The sequence below is a fragment of the Triticum dicoccoides genome, chromosome 4A (assembly GCF_002162155.2).
Source record: "Triticum dicoccoides isolate Atlit2015 ecotype Zavitan chromosome 4A, WEW_v2.0, whole genome shotgun sequence".
In the NCBI taxonomy this organism is placed as follows: domain Eukaryota; kingdom Viridiplantae; phylum Streptophyta; class Magnoliopsida; order Poales; family Poaceae; genus Triticum; species Triticum dicoccoides.
In genome coordinates, this window is record NC_041386.1 from 521,864,274 (window position 1) to 521,879,456 (window position 15,183).

At 46.2% G+C, this 15,183-nt stretch overlaps 1 long non-coding RNA gene across 1 annotated transcript; it reads left to right on the forward strand.

Moving 5' to 3' along the window:
* The first annotated feature begins 13,258 nt into the window (after positions 1-13,258).
* Positions 13,259-14,859, forward strand: LOC119289050. Its single transcript, XR_005141411.1, has 2 exons — positions 13,259-13,446; positions 14,641-14,859. It is a non-coding gene; the product is annotated as an uncharacterized LOC119289050 (long non-coding RNA).
* Positions 14,860-15,183: the final 324 nt, after the last annotated feature.

Here is a 15,183-nt window from a genome sequence, read left to right on the forward strand (position 1 = left end):
GCGATGGGGACGGCGTGGCGGCACCGACGACGGCGAGGTGGCGGGGCGGCTCCGGCGTGGTGATCTCCGGCGACGGCGTCGAGCGGCGGTGCGGGTGCGCGCTGGGGGAGACGAGGGTAGAGAGGGGATCGATCCCGATCCAGGGGGATCGGGGGAGGGAGTGGGGCGAGTGGGGGGGTTAGGGTTACGGGGTGGGGATAAGGAGAGAGAGGAGGGGCCGGCTGGGCCGGCCTGATTGGCCCCGAGGCCATCTGGGCCGAGGCCCAGCGAGGGGGGGGCTATAATTTCTATTCTTTCTTTTTTTTGTTCCTTTTCTTTTACTGTTTTATTTTATTCTAGTTTTATAAAACATAAAAGTTGTATCTTAAATAGTAACACTAATTATACCTCTGCCACAAAAAGGTTTAACCCCCAAATAATATAGTTTAGTATTTTATAAAATACCAACACATTTATTTATTTGTTTTACCTACAGTTTTAATTATTTGAATGCATTTAGACATTTTATAAAAATGTGGTTCCTCCACCAACATTACTTATGAATTATTTGTTACATTTAGCACATTTTAGTTTTGACTTTTGAAAACTTTAACTGTTTGACTTTATTTTGAATTTGAATTTGAATCGGTTTCGAACCAATGTGAGTTTAGCAACAGTAATCGTGGTGACATGGCATCATTAGCAAAGGTTTACTGTAGCTTGATTATCCGGGCGTCACAGATACCGTAGGAGTACTTTGGTTATACCAAACGTCACAACGTAACTGGGTGACTATAAAGGTATACTACGGGTATCTCCGAAAGTGTCTGTTGGGTTGACGCGGATCAAGACTGGGATTTGTCACTCCGTATGACGGAGAGGTATCTCTGGGCCCACTCGGTAATGCATCATCATAATGAGCTCAAAGTGACCAAGTGTCTGGTAACGGGGTCATGCATTACGATACGAGTAAAGTGACTTGCCGGTAACGAGATTGAACGAGGTATTGGGATACCGACGATCGAATCTCGGGCAAGTAACGTACCGATTGACAAAGGGAATTGTATACGGGGTTGCTTGAATCCTCGACATCATGGTTCATCCGATGAGATCATCGAGGAGCATGTGGGAGCCAACATGGGTATCCAAATCCCGCTGTTGGTTATTGACCAGAGAGCCATCTCGGTCATGTCTACATGTCTCCCGAACCCGTAGGGTCTACACACTTAAGGTTTGGTGACGCTAGGGTTGTAGGGATATGAATATGCAGTAACCCGAAAGTTGTTCGGAGTCCCGGATGAGATCCCGGACGTCACGAGGAGTTCCGGAATGGTCCGGAGGTGAAGAATTATATATAGGAAGTGCAGTTTCGGCCATCGGGAGAGTTTCGGGGGTCACCGGTATTGTACCGGGACCACCGGATGGGTCCCGGGGGTCCACCGGCTGGGACCACCCATCCCGGAGGGCCCCATGGGCTGAAGTGGGGAGGGGAACCAGCCCATAGTGGGCTGGTGCGCCCTCCTTGGCCCACCCCCTGCGCCTAGGGTTGGAAACCCTAGGGTGGGGGGGGGCGCCCCACTTGCCTTGGGGGCCACTCCACCCTTGGCCGCCGCCCCCCCTAGGAGATCCCATCTCCTAGGGCCGGCGCCCCCCTTGGGGAGCCTATATAAAGGGGGAGGGAGGGGCAGCCGCACCCTTGACTCTTGGCGCCTCCCTCTCCCCTGCTACACCTCTCCCTCTCGTAGTAGAACGGCAAAGCCCTACTGCGGTGACTCCTGCATCCACCACCACGCCGTCGTGCTGCTAGATCTTCATCAACCTCTCCTCCCCCTTGCTGGATCAAGAAGGAGGAGATGTCACGCTGACCGTACGTGTGTTGAACGCGGAGGTGCCGTCCGTTCGGTGCTAGGATCTCCGGTGATTTGGATCACGTCGTGTACGACTTCCTCATCCCCATTCTTTGAACGCTTCCGCGCGTGATCTACAAAGGTATGTAGATGCAATCCGATCACTCGTTGCTAGATGAACTCATAGATGGATCTTGGTGAAACCATAGGAAAATTTTTGTTTTCTGCAACGTTCCCCAGCAGTGGCATCATGAGCTAGGTCTATGTGTAGTTCTCTTTGCACGAGTAGAACACAATTTGTTGTGGGCGTAGATGTTGTCGACTTTCTTGCCGCTACTAGTCTTATTTTGCTTCAGCAGTATTGTGGGATGAAGCGGCCTGGACCAACCTTACACGTATGCTTGCGTGAGACCGGTTCCACCGACTGACATGCACTAGTTGCATAAGGTGGCTGGCGGGTGTCTGTCTGTCCCACTTTAGTTGGAGCGGATTCGATGAAAAGGGTCCTTATGAAGGGTAAATAGAAGTTGACAAATCACGTTGTGGCTTTCACGTAGGTAAGAAAACGTTCTTGCTAGAACCCTATTGCAGCCACGTAAAACTTGCAACAACAATTAGAGGACGTCTAACTTGTTTTTGCAGCAAGTGTTTTGTGATGTGATATGGCCAAAGTTGTGATGAATGATGAATGATATATATGTGATGTATGAGATGTTCATGCTATTGTAATAGGAATCACGACTTGCACATCGATGAGTATGACAACCGGCAGGAGCCATAGGAGTTGTCTTTATTTTTTGTATGACCTGCGTGTCATTGAGAAATGCCATGTAAATTACTTTACTTTATTGCTAAACGTGTTAGCCATAGTAGTAGAAGTAATAGTTGGCGAGCAACTTCATGGAGACACGATGATGGAGATCATGATGATGGAAATCATGGTGTCATGCCGGTGACGAGATGATCATGGAGCCCCAAGATGGAGATCAAAGGAGCTATGTGATATTGGCCATATCATGTCACTGTTATTATTTGATTGCATGTGATGTTTATCATGTTTTTGTATCTTGTTTACTTAGAACGACGATAGTAAATAAGATGATTCCTCATAATAATTTCAAGAAAGTGTTCCCCCTAACTGTGCACCGTTGCGACAGTTCGTTGTTTCGAAGCACCACGTGATGATCGGGTGTGATAGATTCCAACGTTCACATACAACGGGTGTAAGACAGATTTACACATGCAAACACTTAGGTTGACTTGATGAGCCTAGCATGTACAAACATGGCCTCGGAACACAGTAGACCGAAAGGTCGAGCATGAGTCGTATAGAAGATACGATCAACATGAAGATGTTCACCGATGTTGACTAGTCTGTCTCACGTGATGATCGGACACGGCCTAGTTAACTCGGATCATGTTATACTTAGATGACTGGAGGGATGTCTATCTGAGTGGGAGTTCATTGAATAATTTGATTTAGATGAACTTAATTATCATGAACTTAGTCTAAAATCTTTACAACATGTATTATAGATCAAATGGCCAACGTTGTCCTCAACTTCAACGCGTTCCTAGAGAAAACCAAGCTGAAAGACGATGGCAGCAACTATACGGACTGGGTCCGGAACCTCAGGATCATCCTCATAGCTGCCAAGAAAGATTATGTCCTACAAGCACCGCTAGGTGACGCACCTGTTCTCCCTGCAGAACAAGACGTTATGAACGCTTGGCAGACACGTACCGATGATTACTCCCTCGTTCAGTGCGGCATGCTTTACAGCTTAGAACCGGGGCTCCAAAAGCGTTTTGAGAGACACGGAGCATATGATATGTTCGAAGAGCTGAAAATGGTTTTTCAAGCTCATGCCCGGGTCGAGAGATATGAAGTCTCCGACAAGTTCTTCAGCTGTAAGATGGAGGAAAATAGTTCTGTCAGTGAGCACATACTCACTATGTCTGGGTTACATAACCGCTTGACTCAGCTGGGAGTTAATCTCCCGGATGACGCGGTCATTGACAGAATCCTTCAGTCGCCTCCACCGAGCTACAAGAGCTTTGTGATGAACTTCAATATGCAGGGGATGGAAAAGACCATTCCTGAAGTATTTGCAATGCTGAAATCAGCAGAGGTAGAAGTCAAAAAGGAACATCAAGTGTTGATGGTGAATAAAACCACTAAGTTCAAGAAAGGCAAGGGTAAGAAGAACTTCAAGAAGGACAGCAAGGGAGTTGCCGCGCCCGGAAAGCAAGCTGCCGGGAAGAAGCCAAAGAATGGACCCAAGCCCGAGACTGAGTGTTTTTATTGCAAGGGAAGTGGTCACTGGAAGCGGAACTGCCCCAAATACTTAGCGGACAAGAAGGCCGGCAAAACGAAAGGTATATGTGATATACATGTAATTGATGTGTACCTTACCAGTACTCGTAGTAGCTCCTGGGTATTTGATACTGGTGCAGTTGCTCACATTTGTAACTCAAAGCAGGAGCTGCGGAATAAGCGGAGACTGGCGAAGGACGAGGTGACGATGCGCATCGGGAATGGTTCCAAGGTTGATGTGATCGCCGTCGGCACGCTACCTCTACATTTACCTACGGGATTAGTTTTGAACCTCAATAATTGTTATTTAGTGCCAAGTTTGAGCATGAACATTGTATCAGGATCTCGTTTAATACAAGATGGCTATTCATTTAAATCCGAGAATAATGGTTGTTCTATTTATATGAGAGATATGTTTTATGGTCATGCTCCGATGGTGAATGGTTTATTCTTAATGAATCTCGAGCGTAATGCTACACATATTCATAGTGTGAGTACCAAAAGATGTAAGGTTGATAATGATAGTCCCACATACTTGTGGCATTGCCGCCTTGGTCACATAGGTGTCAAACGCATGAAGAAGCTCCATGCAGATGGACTTTTAGAGTCTCTTGATTACGAATCATTTGACACGTGTGAACCATGCCTCATGGGTAAAATGACCAAGACTCCGTTCTCAGGAACAATGGAGCGAGCAACCAACTTATTGGAAATCATACATACTAATGTGTGCGGTCCAATGAGTGTTGAGGCTCGTGGTGGTTATCGTTATGTTCTCACCCTCACTGATGACTTGAGTAGATATGGGTATGTCTACTTAATGAAACACAAGCCTGAGACCTTTGAAAGGTGTAAGGAATTTCAGAGTGAGGTTGAAAATCAACATGACAGGAAAATCAAGTTCCTGCGATCAGATCGTGGAGGAGAATACTTGAGTCACGAATTTGGCACACACTTAAGAAAATGTGGAATAGTTTCACAACTCACGCCGCCTAGAACACCTCAGCGTAATGGTGTGTCCGAACGTCGTAATCGCACTCTATTAGATATGGTGCGATCTACGATGTCTCTTACCGATTTACCGCTATCATTTTGGGGCTATGCTTTAGAGACTGTCGCATTCACTTTAAATAGGGCTCCGTCGAAATCCGTTGTGACGACACCGTATGAATTATGGTTTGGGAAGAAACCTAAGCTGTCGTTTCTAAAAGTTTGGGGATGCGATGCTTATGTCAAGAAACTTCAACCTGAAAAGCTCGAACCCAAGTCGGAAAAATGCGTCTTCATAGGATACCCTAAAGAAACTATTGGGTATACCTTCTACCTCAGATCTGAAGGCAAGATCTTTGTTGCCAAGAATGGATCCTTTCTAGAGAAAGAGTTTCTCTCGAAAGAAGTAAGTGGGAGGAAAGTAGAACTTGATGAAGTATTACCTCTTGAACCGGAAAGTGGTGCAACTCAAGAAAATGTTCCTGAGGTGCCTACACCGACTAAAGAGGAAGTTAATGATGATGATCATGAAACTTCAGATCAAGTTGCTACTGAACTTCGTAGGTCCACAAGGACACGTTCCACACCAGAGTGGTACGGCAACCCTGTCATGGAAATCATGTTGTTAGACAACGGTGAACCTTCGAACTATGAAGAAGCGATGACGGGCCCAGATTCCAACAAATGGCTTGAAGCCATGCAATCCGAGATAGGATCCATGTATGAAAACAAAGTATGGACTTTGACAGATTTGCCCGATGATCGGCGAGCGATAGAAAACAAATGGATCTTTAAGAAGAAGACGGACGCGGATGGTAATGTTACCATCTATAAAGCTCGACCTGTTGCTAAGGGTTATCGGCAAGTTCAAGGGGTTGACTACAATGAGACTTTCTCTCCCGTAGCAAAGCTGAAGTCCGTCCGAATCATGTTAGCAATTGCCGCATTCTATGATTATGAGATATGGCAAATGGACGTCAAAATGGCATTCCTTAATGGTTTCCTTAAGGAAGAATTGTATATGATGCAGCCGGAAGGTTTTGTCGATCCTAAGAATGCTAACAAGGTGTGCAAGCTCCAACGCTCGATTTATGGGCTGGTGCAAGCGTCTCGGAGTTGGAACATTCGCTTTGATGAGATGATCAAAGCGTTTGGGTTTATGCAGACTTATGGAGAAGCCTGCGTTTACAAGAAAGTGAGTGGGAGCTCTGTAGCATTTCTCATATTATATGTAGATGACATACTTTTGATGGGAAATGATATAGAACTTTTGGACAGCATTAAGGCCTACTTGAATAAGAGTTTTTCAATGAAGGACCTTGGAGAAGCTGCTTATATATTAGGCATCAAGATCTATAGAGATAGATCAAGACGCCTCATAGGTCTTTCACAAAGCACATACCTTGATAAGATATTGAAGAAGTTCAATATGGATCAGTCTAAGAAGGGGTTCTTGCCTGTGTTGCAAGGTGTGAAATTGAGCTCAGCTCAATGTCCGACCACGGCAGAAGATATAGAAGAGATGAGTGTCATCCCCTATGCCTCAGCCATAGGGTCTATTATGTATGCCATGCTGTGTACCAGACCTGATGTAAACCTTGTCGTAAGTTTGGTAGGTAGGTACCAAAGTAATCCCGGCAAGGAACACTGGACAGCGGTCAAGAATATCCTGAAGTGCCTGAAAAGGGCTAAGGAAATGTTTCTCGTTTATGGAGGTGACGAAGAGCTCGTCGTAAAAGGTTACGTCGATGCTAGCTTCGACACAGATCTAGATGACTCTAAGTCACAAACCGGATACGTGTATATTTTGAATGGTGGGGCAGTAAGCTACTGCAGTTGCAAGCAGAGCATCGTGGCGGGATCTACATGTGAAGCGGAGTACATGGCGGCCTCGGAGGCAGCACATGAAGCAATCTGGGTGAAGGAGTTCATCACCGACCTAGGAGTCATACCCAATGCGTCGGGGCCGATCAAGCTCTTCTGTGACAACACTGGAGCTATTGCACTTGCCAAGGAGCCCAGGTTTCACAAGAAGACTAGGCACATCAAGCGTCGCTTCAACTCCATTCATGAAAATGTTCAAGATGGAGACATAGATATTTGTAAAGTACATACGGACTTGAATGTAGCAGATCCGTTGACTAAACCTCTCCCCAGAGCAAAACATGATCAACACCAAAATTCCATGGGTGTTCGATTCATCACAATGTAACTAGATTATTGACTCTAGTGCAAGTGGGAGACTGTTGGAAATATGCCCTAGAGGCAATAATAAAAGGATTATTATTATATTTCCTTATTCATGATAATTGTCTTTTATTCATGCTATAATTGTGTTATCCGGAAATCGTAATACATGTGTGAATACATAGACACCAACATGTCCCTAGTAAGCCTCTAGTTGACTAGCTCGTTGATCAATACATAGTCATGGTTTCCTGACTATGGACATTGGATGTCATTGATAACGATATCACATCATTAGGAGAATGATGTGATGGACAAGACCCAATCCTAAACATAGCACAAGATCGTATAGTTCGTTTGCTATAGTTTTTCCAATGTCAAGTATCTTTTCCTTAGACCATGAGATCGTGTAACTCCCGGATACCGTAGGAGTGCTTTGGTTATACCAAACGTCACAACGTAACTGGGTGACTATAAAGGTATACTACGGGTATCTCCGAAAGTGTCTGTTGGGTTGACGCAGATCAAGACTGGGATTTGTCACTCCGTATGACAGAGAGGTATCTCTGGGCCCACTCGGTAATGCATCATCATAATGAGCTCAAAGTGACCAAGTGTATGGTAACGGGATCATGCATTATGGTACAAGTAAAGTGACTTGCCGGTAACGAGATTGAACGAGGTATTGGGATACCGACGATCGAATCTCGGGCAAGTAATGTACCGATTGACAAAGGGAATTGTATACGGGGTTGCTTGAATCCTCGACATTGTGGTTCATCCGATGAGATCATCGAGGAGCATGTGGGAGCCAACATGGGTATCCAGATCCCGCTGTTGGTTATTGACCGGAGAGCCATCTCGGTCATGTCTACATGTCTCCCGAACCCGTAGGGTCTACACACTTAAGGTTTGGTGACGCTAGGGTTGTAGGGATATGAATATGCAGTAACCCGAAAGTTGTTCGGAGTCCCGGATGAGATCCCGGACGTCACGAGGAGTTCCGGAATGGTCCGGAGGTGAAGAATTATATATAGGAAGTGCAGTTTTGGCCATCGGGAGAGTTTCGGGGGTCACCGGTATTGTACCGGGACCACCGGATGGGTCCCAGGGGTCCACCGGGTGGGACCACCCATCCCAGAGGGCCCCATGGGCTGAAGTGGGGAGGGGAACCAGCCCATAGTGGGCTGGTGCGCCCCCTTTGGCCCACCCCCTGCGCCTAGGGTTGGAAACCCTAGGGTGGGGGGGGCGCCCCACTTGCCTTGGGGGCCACTCCACTCTTGGCCGCCGCCCCCCCAGGAGATCCCATCTCCTAGGGACGGCGCCCCCCTTGGGGAGCCTATATAAAGGGGGGAGGGAGGGGCAGCCGCACCCTTGACTCTTGGCGCCTCCCTCTCCCCTGCTACACCTCTCCCTCTCGTAGTAGAACGGCGAAGCCCTGCTGCGGTGACTCCTGCATCCACCACCACGCCGTCGTGCTGCTGGATCTTCATCAACCTCTCCTCCCCCCTTGCTAGATCAAGAAGGAGGAGACGTCACGCTGACCGTACGTGTGTTGAACGCGGAGGTGCCGTCCGTTCGGCGCTAGGATCTTCGGTGATTTGGATCACGTCGTGTACGACTTCCTCATCCCCGTTCTTTGAACGCTTTCGCGCGAGATCTACAAAGGTATGTAGATGCAATCCGATCACTCGTTGCTAGATGAACTCATAGATGGATCTTGGTGAAACCGTAGGAAATTTTTTGTTTTCTTCAACGTTCCCCAACATAGACATAAGTTGTCATTTGATTAACGGGATCACATCATTAGGAGAATGATGTGATTGAATTGACCCATTCCATTAGCTTAGCACTTGATCGTTTAGTTTGTTGTTATTGCTTTCTTCATAACTTATACATGTTCCTATGACTATGAGATTATGCAACTCCCCTTTACCGGAGGAACACCTTTGTGTGCTACCAAACGTCACAACATAACTGGGTGATTATAAATGTGCTCTACAGGTGTCTCCGAAGGTACCTGTTGGGTTGGCGTATTTCGAGATTAGGATTTGTCACTCCGATTGTCGGAGAGGTATCTCTGGGCCCTCTCGGTAATGCACATCACTTAAGCCTTGCAAGCATTGCAACTAATGAGTTAGTTGCGGGATGATGTATTACAGAACGAGTAAAGAGACTTGCCGGTAACGAGATTGAACTAGGTATTGAGATACCGACGATCGAATCTCGGGCAAGTAACATACCGATGACAAAGGGAACAACATATGTTGTTATGCGGTCTGACCGGTAAAGATCTTCGTAGAAAATGTAGGAGCCAATATGAGCATCCAGGTTCCGCTATTGGTTATTGACCAGAGACATGTCTCGGTCATGTCTACATTGTTCTCGAACCCGTAGGGTCCGCACGCTTAACGTTACGATGACAGTTTCACTATGAGTTTATATATTTTGATGTACCGAAGGTTGTTCGGAGTCCTGGATATGATCACGGACATGACGGGGAGTCTCAAAATGGTCGAGACATGAAGATTGATATATTGGAAGCCTATGTTTGGACATCGGAAGTGTTCCGGGTGAAATCGGCATTTTACCGGAGTACCGGGAGGTTACTGGAACCCTCCGGTAACCTAATGGGCCTTAATGGGCCTAGTGGAGGAAGTGGAGAGGAGGCCAAGGGGCAGCCGCCCGCCCCTCCCCCCCAGTCCGAATTGGACAAGGAAGGGGGTCGGCGCCCCCCCCCCTTCCTTTTCCCTCTCTCTCCTTCCCCCCCAAGTCCTAGTCCAACATGGAAAGGGGGGAGTCCTACTCCCAGGAGGAGTAGGACTCCTCCTGGCGCGCCCCTTGCCTGGCCACACCTCCTCCCCTTGCTCCTTTATATACAGGGGCAGGGGGCACCCCAGACACAACAGTTGATCATTGATCTCTTAGCCGTGTGCGGTGCCCCCCTCCACCATAGTCCTCGATAATATTGTAGTGGTGCTTAGGAGAAGCTCTGCGACAGTAGAACATCAATATCGTCACCACGCCGTCGTGCTGACGGAACTCTTCCCCGACATTCTGCTGGATCGGAGTCCGGGGATCGTCATCAAGCTGAACGTGTGCTAGAACTCGGAGGTGCCATAGTTTCGGTGCTTGATCGGTCGGGTCGTGAAGACGTACGACTACATCAACCGCGTTGTGCTAACGCTTCCGCTTTCGGTCTACGAGGGTACGTAGACAACACTCTCCCCTCTCGTTGCTATGCATCACCATGATCTTGCGTGTGCGTAGGAATTTTTTTAAAATTACTATGTTCCCCAACACAAGGTGCATGCATACCTACTGTTGACATGGAGTAGCAGGTAGCACAGACAGTAGATATCATTCTCATAATGATTTCGGCTATGTGATTAAAATGCCGCTTCTTGCAACCATGATTATTTTTGCATTCCAGCATATGGGCAGGACTCTGCATAAAAAAATACCTCCATAGGCATCCTAGAACATGGACACACACTCAATCAATTAAAGATGAACTGAATCGAATTAACAACAACAAGTTCGTCCTGCGCCAGGCAACAAGTGAACAAAATGTGCATCATATACAAATAGGTGCATAACATATTACAAAAATGCAGACACCTGTAAAACAAGTCTCTAAGCAAATAATAGTGCTAATACAGGTCGGCCTCAACTTTTATTGTCCAAACAGCATACCCATTACAGAACCATTCATTCCTGGGATCAAATGCTACAGATCACACCCATCCCAAGTGACAACTAATGGCCTACATACCTATAGGAATGTGATCAACAAATTTATGTGTGTCATAGACCAGTATAATTCCAAGCTAACCTTGATGAATTCAATGTATGTGTGTTAAACTGCGGATTTGGTCTATTATTTGAAAAGAAAAAAATAATCCCTTGTGTAATAAAAATGCTGGAGCTTAATTTAGGAAAGGTGCTCAAGCCTAGAAAGAAATTAGACAGGCCACATAAAGCAGACAGAAAAAATAAACTATGAATCCATGTACATTGGCATCCTACATAATTGGTCAACTGGAGTGTATATAAAAATTACCTTGAAAATAACTGATCACTTGCACGAAGCCTTATCTTTCATTGTCGTGAACAGAGAAGGTAGTACAAATCTAGAATTCTTTCCATGTTCCACTTCTTAAATCTGCCAAAGATAAATAAATAAAAGTTAATACTTAAGAACAAATATACCTTTAATTCAGCATCAAGACGAATTTGGATGTCACTCATGATAGGTTCATTAGGAACATGAACATGAAAGAGAACAAAAGAAAAGTCTCTCTTTATTACATGTTTATTCAGTCTAATGGACTTATGCATGGGCGAATTGTGTTTCCATGTACGCCCATGCATGCGAGAATGACTAATGGAGTTATATTCGTTCATCTAATCATGTAAAACTATGTCCAAATCATAATCCATTACTTTTTATGCAACAGAGTAATAAGTGAAAGAAAATTATCAGCAATTTGATAGAAAAAGCACACATATTTGATCAGATGAATCCAAATAATATCAACGTTGGCACACTAAGCACGTAATATATATGCAGAGTAACATCAACAATGAGATTTCAAGCTAGTTGGTGCTTCAGATCTGTTTGCTACATAGAACCATTCAGAGCTAGGTTGGTTCAGTTACCTTCATCTAAGTGACATGTTTGGATGGCATGTTGTAGTTGCACTCACCGTCCTCGACTACCATCCCCGACTCCTCCTGGACCCCTCTGCTCCTCTCTCAACGAGGCGGAGGTGGTGCTGCTCCCGCCCATGGACGCTGCTGGGGCGTAGGCTTCGTCGTCATCATCGGAGGACTGCCATCCCCAACTCCCTGACTCCTCCTGGACCCCTCTGCTCCTCTCTCCACGAGGTGGAGGTGGTGCTGCTCCCGCCCATGGACGCCGCCGGGGCGTAGGCTTTGTCTTCATCATCAGACTCGGGCCGGCAGCGTAGTCCAGGGCAGATCGGCCGGGTAGAGGTTGAGGGCGGGGAACTGCACCATCGCTCATAGACAGAGGGAGGAGGCGTTCGACAGGAATCCGTGGAGTCTAGAGGTGCTATGGCGGCGTGAATCGACAGAGGATGATGCTTGCTGGTGGCCTGAGTGAGAGAGGACGAGCGAGCGAGAGTTTGATTTGTGGGCCTTCCAGGAGGATGGGTTTGATTAATGGTTGGTATGTATATGCATTGTAAGGAAAGAAATAATGCGGAGATTTTGGAATGATGGTTGATTGCTTTCGTTTTGCAAGTAAGGAAGAGGATCTGGCGCGGGCCCACATGTGCCCATCGTAACAAAAAGGAATCGCTGGAAAAAAAACAACGGGAATTAGTGATCGATCGAAGCGAACGAACGAAACAACGTGCACCATTAGGAGTAGAGAAAAAAGTAACACTTTCACAATAAGATTTGTTTATCATAGTTTACTTGTTAAATTTTTTAAAATCCTTTATTTGTTTCCCGAAAATCTATTATTTGTTTCATAAAGTAAATTGCATTAATGAGAGAGATCGGTTGATTTGGATAAGTTAGGAAAGTTAGATCCGTGATCTTTTGTATGTTTGGAAAGTGCTGATTTTTAAAAGAAAATAGTGGACTAAAAAATAAACCAATGGATAAGAAAACAAGTGGAGAGAGGTGGTGGGAGGTGGGAGCAAATAAAAACCGGACGAAAATAAAACCGGAATACCAGGCTACCAACTGCTCTATTAGGAGTAAAGATTTTGTCAACGACTTCCGATCCAAACCCTGGGGGGACTTGTTGGTGATTCTGATGATTGTTAGCGCTGGATTAGCAAATAAGGAAACGGTTCCTTTTGCAAAGGTGAAAAAAGCAAAGGCATCAGACAAAGCCGGGCTTCCAAGTGGGCCACCCACGCTGCGAGAAGTAGAATCCGGTCATCCGCCGTTTTCGCGCTAAACCAGCCCAACTCAAAACCAAACCGCCGCAAAATTTTCTCCGATCCCATTTGGGAGTCATCGTCGCCGCCGCCGCCGCCGCCGCGAGAGGGATCCGATCGCCGGTTCATGGCTGGTGCAGCGGTGGAAATGGGGCGAGGTGCCGGCGCCGGGAGCGTTGAACGCATCGAGTGTCTCCTCCTGGCGTGGGTGAGTCGCTCGCGCTGCTCCGGTGTTTCCGATTCGTCTCCAGCTTGTCCGTGTTCATGCGCTTTGTCGGATGCCTCTGGCCGCTAAGGGGATCGGCGGCCGGTGGGGTTTCCGCTAGGAGGGCTCGTCGGGCTCGGACGTTTCGGCTTTTGGAACCGGCCGAGCAGACGGTGGGGGTGGGGAACTTGCGTGGCTGCAGTTTTTGGGGTGGTTTCGCGTGCCTGGCTTGATCGTTCCCAGGGACGGTGTGGTTTACGTAACTGCCACTTGATTCGCCATTCGCCATTGGCGTCTTTGCCTGCGTTTCTGTGCGCCTGAGCTGCCTCCCATCATCCCATGCCCAGCACCTGCTTGGCGTATTGACCCATTGGTACCTTCTTCGTTTCTGTACGTGTAGGTGTGCATGTGCAACATGTAAATGGCTCTGCTTCGAGTTGTTGGTCGTTGGGTTTTGCACTCGAGGAATGTAACACTAAAAGGAAAAAAAATCATGAACAGTGCATCAGTTTGGGCATTGTTCGAGGGGATTTGGGTCAGTTGCAGGCTTACAGCCATCAAGTAGGTGTTGCAGCAATTGTATTCTCGTTTATGAAATTAGTGGTTGAGATTCTGAGTGGCTGTGTTGTCGTCAATGACAATTGCTTTTGGTTTATTGGGAGAATATGTAAATTGTTGCTCCAGGCATGCTCTCAGCCGCCTGAATTTGCTGTCAGATTGCCCGCTCTGATACTGCATGCTGTCTTCATTCCAGGAAGGCTGCACTACCCGAGACACCTCTGTTATTAGCGGCATTTATAGGCTGCTATTTTTTTCTCAGCCCACTCTGCATTTGGTCACTGACCAATGCTGACCTTTAGTCTGTCCAAGTTGAATGCTAATTAAAGATGCATGCACTTTTTTTTCTCTGTGCTATTTGAATCTGGTCGATTAATAGGAGATTCTTATGGGGTAGATTCAGAAAGGGCTTTTCCTGGATAACACGACCCCTGAGTTATAATACATCAAGAGCTTTTGGCATGCAAAGAGTGGCTTTCCAAGTATTTGTATCCTTGAATAGAGCAATCTTTTGAAATGGTTAATTATTGCCGGGCTGAAAATTGGGCGACATTTCTAGTTTCTGCAATTTTCCATATATTACATAAGTACATGCAGTTGAAATCATGTTGACCATATATTTTCATTACAACTCTTCAGGGGTGGACACCAGCACAACCTCAAGTTGGAAGTGACAATGTGATGCCGCAATCACGAACACAAGACACGTTGATAAGCCTGCCGTTCTGAACGAAGGCATTTGTATGATCCAAATGTGATCATTTAAGTCATTTATTGCAAGGTATATCGTCCCTTGCTTATCAAGGTGTATCTGTGTATGTTTTTAGCAAATGGTTAATTACATACCAGTTTAGATTATCTTCTGTTTTATGAGCACGCCCCTAGCATGTTTGCTGCATTGAAATTTTGATCTTGTAACAGGTCCAGGAGTAGGTCATTCTAGCCCATGTTGGCCCACTTTTCTTAGGGAACTCAAAGAGCATGTAGTAAGCCCACTTTGGCCCAGATATATGAACCTGATGTTGGTAATAATAGAATGTATAAAGTTATAAATCAAGAAAAAATCCTCAAAAAAAAAAGAAGTTCACAAAAAAGAAAACTCCAATCTCATTAGATTCGTACTACCTCTTTTCGAACTTGCATAGCCTGCACGTATTTTAAGACCAATAATTTATGAGTTAT